General features: G+C 50.9%; 1 long non-coding RNA gene across 1 annotated transcript in view; it reads left to right on the top strand.

Moving 5' to 3' along the window:
• Positions 1-391: 391 nt before the first annotated feature.
• The window catches only part of LOC137411417 (uncharacterized), a 34,613-nt gene continuing 28,349 nt past the window's right edge, over positions 392-6,655 (top strand). The window contains exon 1 of the long non-coding RNA XR_010981326.2: positions 392-591. This is a non-coding gene — a long non-coding RNA (uncharacterized LOC137411417). The remainder of the gene's footprint in view (positions 592-6,655) is intronic.

Genomic DNA, 6,655 nt, shown 5'->3' with positions numbered 1-6,655 from the left:
TAATGCCCCCATGCCACAAGCTAGGATTGTTCAGGAATGGTTCCATGAACATGACTGAATTCAGCTTACTGCAGTGGCCTGCCCAGTCACCAGGTCTCTTTCCAATTGAGCATCTGTGGGATGAGATGGAACGAGCTATTCGGAGTCGAGATCCACGACCATCCAATTTGACACACCTGCAGGAAGCATTGGAGTCAACACGGGTCAACATCCCTGTGGAATGCTTTTGACACCTTGCAGAGTCCATGCCCCGACGTATTGAGGATGTTCTGAGGACAAAATGGGGTGCAACTCAATATTAGGAAGGTGTTCCTAATGTTGTGTACACTGAGTATATATTCTTGTTTATATATAATCTTGTTAATTTGTCAGTGTTACTTCCAGTAATTGGAAGTTTTGCATTTCGATTGTGTATATTATAACATGTATTGTGTACCTTAATCTGATTCTTGTTTCTGTGCATCTTAGTTTAAATGTTGCGGCTACAATGGAACATCTGATTTTACTGCCTATCAAATTGCAAATAATGTAACCACTCTTCCTGACGTGTGCTGTGCAACCAAGCCGTGCAATTCGACCAATGCCTATCAGGTGAGCTGATTTCACTACTATATTTAAAAGGAGCTGAGTTTCTCCATCCGTAACGCTTTATTCTAAAGAGTTTCCGCTGCCATAGAATAATACAAATGGTACCATTAGAAAGGTAATAATCCATACATTTACTTGGTTGGGAAGGTAATAATCCATTTACTTGGAACAAAAATTTCTGACTTTAATCACATTTACTTGTCTGTAGTGTTTTAAAAGCCCATGTTTCCAGTATTGAGGAAGAAGAAGTGGGACAACAGGCTTTAATATAGTGGGTCCAATGGTAACATTTGTTATTTTATGACAGTAGGGCATTTTTTATTGTCCCCCGTTGCACAGCGTAGCGAAAGGGGGACTATGGGTTTCCCCTCCGTTCGTGTGTGCGTGCGGGCGTGTAAGCGAAGGACTGCATTCGAATTTGGTGTGTGGGTGCAACCCACGTCAAAATCCAAGATGGCCGCCGCCATTTATGTCTGATGCCATGAATGTCTGAACCTTGTGAGATGAATATTGTTGCGGATATGGGACTTGGCCTCAATATCCGCTTGTAAATACTCCCCTATTTCCCCAATACTCCCCAACTATCCCCAATCCCCCATTCCCTAGTCCCATTGCCTGTAAATAACACTCTGTAGAACCGACCTTCCCCTTTTTCCCCCATTAAATGTCGTGCCCAGGTCCACCGCATCTCACGTAGACAACTATAGGACATCTTGCTAGTTATTCTTAGTCTATGTCAGTTAAGGACTCGTTTCCATTAATTCTGACTCTTCGTTGCACCAGAATGTGATTGTATGGCACCAGTAGTGAGTTTAGGACCTCCCCTTACCTCCTCCCATCTTCCCCATGAAACAACAACAACAACAACAACAACAACAACTACAACAACTACAACAACTACAACAACAGAGGAGATTGGGGGCGGCGCGGCGCGGGGAGTGTGCGTCCTCGCTCCGGCTGGTTAGCCGCCATTGGCCATGCGCTCCACGGGGTTACCACGAAGGGGCTGGCTGTCAGCCCCTCGTCAAGGGCGGAGCCGGTAACCCCCCCCCCCCCCGCACCCAATGAGAAGCAACGGACCGATTCCATCTGGGGCGGAGCTAACTAGCCGAGGGCGTGTCACTCCCCGCCGGATATACGCAGCGACTTACCGGACGTGACGTGAGATGCGCCCCCAGCTTGGAGAAAGAACGTGACCTTCCAGCGCTGAGTGAGACCTCCCGTATCTTTGGACTGGACCGGGTCGATTTTGCCCCTGAGCCAAGGTGCACCTTGAGCCATCGAAGACCTGCCCCTCCTTGCCATCAATCCCCGTGTGAGTCAGTTTTGTCCCGTTTATCTGTCGTCTGTCGGGGTTAAGATAAGACCGTGTTTAAGTGCCTGCCTTTCTATGCTGTCCCTCTTGTCGTTGTAATCTGACCTTCCGCCCTAATATAACCTCCTCCGGAGGCCTTGAGAACTGTACCCCTGGTGTCGTGTCATTTAACCCAGCCGTTGTGTCCTTTTCCTTCATTGACCTAGCATAGCGCGACTCGGCCAAGGTTCGAGTATAATCGGGTAAACGTGCAGGCGCGGTCATACCAAACCGCTCGGTAAACCAACATCCACAACCGCGTCTGTAACAATTGGTGTCGAGGAGTGGAATTCGGACCTGGGACTAAATTTATTAGGCCCAAATTTTGGAACACCAATTGTACCACTAGGGTAACAATTGGTGTTGGGGAGGTAGAATTCGATCCGGAGCGCGTTTCCCGCGCTCGAAATTATAACGGCGAAATTTGATTTGTTTTACGGAAATAAAAACCCGAATTTTGAAAGTCGCGCTATGGCGGATCAAGACAGCTGGGGTCCGGTAGGGGAGAGTGAGGCAGGGTCGGTCCAGGACCAAATTGAGGGACGCGAGGAGAGCGAAGCAGCGAGGGTAGCAGACGCACAAAATAGCGTCGTTGCGCCCGACGTTGCGGGAGCGCAAAATGGCGCCCCGCTGGTCACCGCGCCCGCGACCGTGGCAGCGCCCCTGGTGGATCCGAACCTTTTTATGTTGCAAATGAGGGCCCTTATGGAACAAATGGGTGAGCAATTGGGAGACCAAATTAGAGGTTTGAAAAGCAGTATGGGACAAATGGGAAACCAAATGGGGGTAATGAGGGACGAAGCGAGGGGTACCGGTGAGGGGTTAGACAACGGGATAAAAGAGGTGAGAAATGGGTTAATGGGGGTAGAAAACAGAATGGCCGCTCAAGAGAATCAAATGGAAGGGATGCAAGAGGGGTTAGAGGGGGTAGAAAATAGAATGGCTGCCCAGGAGAATCAGATAGAGGGAGTGAAAAATGGGTTAGAGGGGTTAGAAAACAGGATGGAAGGCAAATTGAGGGACATGAGGGACCAAGCGGAAAGGGAAGTTAACCAAATGGGGCAGCAGATAGAGGGGGTCAGAATGGGGGTAGAAACCAAACTGGATGCTCACAGGGAGGAAATGGAGCAGATGAGGGTGGCATCTGGGCAGGAGATGCAAGTGATGGGAGAGGAGATCAGAAGAGGTGTGAGTGAGGAGGTCGGAGGAGTGCGCGAGGAGGTGAGGCACTGTAAGGAGCGCATGGAGAAGGAGGTGAGAAAGGGGACTGTAAAATTGCAAAGTGGTATAGAGGAGTTGACGCTGGGAGTAGAACAACTGACAGTGGGACAAAAGGAGTTGGGGGAACAGGTAAAGAAGAACACAGCGGTAATAGAGGGGTTAAAATCGACGCAGAAGGAGATGAAAAAGGACGTAGGGGTAATTAAAAAAGAGTGTCAGACGGTACATGAGGACTTGACGAGAAAAATGAACAAAGTGGTAGAGGTGATGGAGGTTAAAGAGCGGGAGGTGCGGGAGCACATAGAAAAAAATAAAGTGGAGTTAGAGGAAGAACTTAAAGGGGCGCACGAGGAGATGAAGGAGGTGAAGCAGAAATTAGAAGAAGTGGAAGAGGGGGTGAGCGAAATTAAAAAGCGACGGAGAGAGGATAAGAAAGAGATAAAGGAGGAAGTAAAAGAATTGGTCCAAAGTCTGTGTTCGAATCGTGATGATGTGCTCATTAACCGGATGAGGGATTCGCAGGTGATGGAGGAGAAGCGAAGAGGAAGAGGACCCGGTGTAAGTGGTGACCAATATGGTCGTGCGTATGATGCGCCAGGGGATTTAATAAGCTTGGGGGTCGAGATAGACCCGGGTGTTCGTGAGAGGCCGTTGGTGAAGTGTGCGACAGGTCTGGTGTGCGAAAAAGGAGGTGTGCAAGAAAGTCCGACTCTGGGGTGTGTGAGGAAAAAGTGTGTGCCAAGGAGTGAGGGTGCTGGCGAGAGTGAGTCGGTCGTAGCGCGTGTGCGAGGGGGCACATGGAAGCGCGGTGTGGTAAGTGTTACAGAGGGTGTGACGGGAGAGTGTGCGCGAGAAAGGTGTGTGACGGACAGGTGCATGGGGAAAGAGTGCGCTGTCAAGAGTAAGGGTGAGTGCGCTGTCAAGAATGGAGGTGAAAGTATTGAGAGTGACAAGGAGAGTGAGTTGGTTGTGACAGGTGAGCGAGGATGTACACCTGGGATGGCAGGATGCACACCTGGAATGGTAGAGCGTGAGTGGGAATGCACGCTGGAGTTGGTGGTGAGGCATGTGGTTGGGTGTGCGAATGAGAGCACACCTGTGATTGTCACAGAGGAGGTGACAGAGGAGGGGGCGCGAAGAGGTGTGTTGGTGAGGTGTGCGACCAACGAATGTGTGCCAAAGTGTTCGGTGGTCAGGTGTGTGACCAAGGCTGTGAGTGGAATGGGTGTACCTGGGTGTGTAAGGAACGGTACAAGGAGCATGGAAACGGCTGGATGTGTGAGCAAGGAACGGGCTGCGGGGTGTAAGCGTCCAGGTGAAGCATCGACGGTAACCGGTTTAGAGGTTAGAGCGACTTTTAGCCGAATCGGGCCCTCGGTGCGTGCTGGGCCTCGCTTTGAACGGCCGCGTCCGTGCTCCACTAGGCGGAGCGGGCAGCCCGATAGAAAGGGTCGTCATGGCGACCACTTTTTGTCGAGGCAGTCCGGCAGGTCGAGATCGGGACATTGGATGGCTCCACGCCGAGATGGTGCGTGGGATCTCGGCCCGGGTAAGCCCCCGTCCCTGCACCGAGTGCCGGACGCATCCAGCCGCTGGCACAGAACAACCCGCATTCATGGCTTGGCTTTACGAAGCCGGGCTTTGGATAGGAATTGGCGCACCGAGAGGCAGTAGTGAGTAGACTGGGTGATGAGGTTAGTGTTTTGGACCCAAAATTAGAGAAAAACAAAATTTGATGATTGGCAAGGGATTGGCAGTAGTGATTGGCAGATGATGGGTAGTGATTGGCAAAATTTTTGATTTGTCGAAATTTGATGTGCAAAATTGGTAGTGAGCGATGGGCCCGGTGGGTAAGGGGGGCATCCCTGCCACCCTTCCCATAGTGGGGGCAAAGGAGCAATAGCTTATGGGGTGTATGGCAGTGAAAACTAGCCCGGGTGGGTTAGGTTATATTGATAGGGCCCTAGAAGATGACAGTAGGTAACGTTAAGTATAGTTAGTGACTGATACCTGTAGTGGGGACGCAGGTAGATTAGTATGGATGATAATGACGTGGGAGCGCAATAGTTTAAAGGGACGACTGGGAAGCGCAAGTTTCAGAGGGGAGTAGTTAGATGAGATGATGCCGTGTGTATGAGAATTGAACAGGTGTGATTGCACAGGTGTGCAACTGGACAGGTGTGTGGAGCAGTGTGTGAGTAATGAGTGTTGTGGATCAGCGCGAATGCGCTTGGGGAGAGAAGGGTGCAGGTGGCACCAGGTGTGAGAGCACAGGTGTGCAGGTAGAGGTGTGTGGAGAGAGTTGGAGTAAGTGGTACGGAGTGGTGTGCATGGTGCGAAGGTGTGGATGGGGGAAGAGTGGACCCCTTTCACGGATACCCGGGGCAGGTAGTGTAAGTGTTAGGTAGAGGGTATAGGTAAATTGTGGTTGGATATTGGCATTTGTGGTGCGGTTGCAGAATGGTATTGTGGATGGGTGCATTAGTGTTGTGGAAATGGCTGGGCGTGTAGCCTGTTAGTGTGTGTAGTTGGTTGGGCACTCCACCACTGTGAGGATGTCGGCCAGGTGAGGCCGCAGGTGGGCTCCGGGAGCCGTTAGTGTCAGTGGGGCCCGAGGATCCGGAGGACGGACCGGGGTAGCCCAGTGCCAGAGAGGGCACCGAGTGGGGAGAGCGCCAGAGGGCCTTCCCCAGGTAGTTAGGTTAGGGTAAGGAGCAGGTAAGCTCGGAGGCAACTGTAGTGGTGGAGGTGTGCAGGTGGGTAGACCCGCTGGGAGAGGTACACGCCACAGCCCAGAAATTGTGCGAGGGCACCGGGAGATGAATCGGGGGAGTGAGACCCCAAATTGAAAAGCACCACAGTTTGGTCAATGGGAATTGGTTTTTAGAACCCATAGTGTAAGAGGGCCAATGGTTTGGCCGGAGAAAGACCCCGGGTAGTGTAAAGTTGTTAAAGTCATTTAGGAAATAGTTAGGATTGATGAACCTGTCGCACCATACGCAGCCACTTACCTGTGGTGATGATGATGACTCCACACCTGTGTTTTCTTTGTTCTGTGTGCAGGAAATGAGAATTGCTGTGTGGATTGGTGAGACGCATCACGACGTGGATGAGACATTGGGGTGATTCCATCTCTCCCTCCCTAGGAGGGACTGATGATGAATTGGTAATGGCAAATTTTGATGTTCAGTTGGAGATGGCAAATTTTGATGAGAGTTGAAAATGGCAAATTTGATTGGTTAGGAGGGAGAGAAGACGAATTTGGTATATGGGAGGAACGGGGAAGACAGTATGGATGTTTGTTGATTTGTAAAGTAGATGTTTATGGGTATTGTTGTGTTTTGTGGATACAGTAAGGGGTAAGGGAGGGGCCATGTAGGTTACCTGGTGGGGGGGGAGGGGGGCGTACGGTAGGAACGTACCCGTCTCACCTGGTTCCCATGTGCCCCCAGTGTGCATTACCTTATATTGCGTGCACTGCTGCGCCCTTAC

This window comes from Myxine glutinosa, chromosome 1, assembly GCF_964187855.1.
Source record: "Myxine glutinosa chromosome 1, kmMyxGlut1.1, whole genome shotgun sequence".
Lineage (NCBI taxonomy): Eukaryota > Metazoa > Chordata > Myxini > Myxiniformes > Myxinidae > Myxine > Myxine glutinosa.
This window is presented reverse-complemented; position numbering and strand designations above follow the sequence as displayed.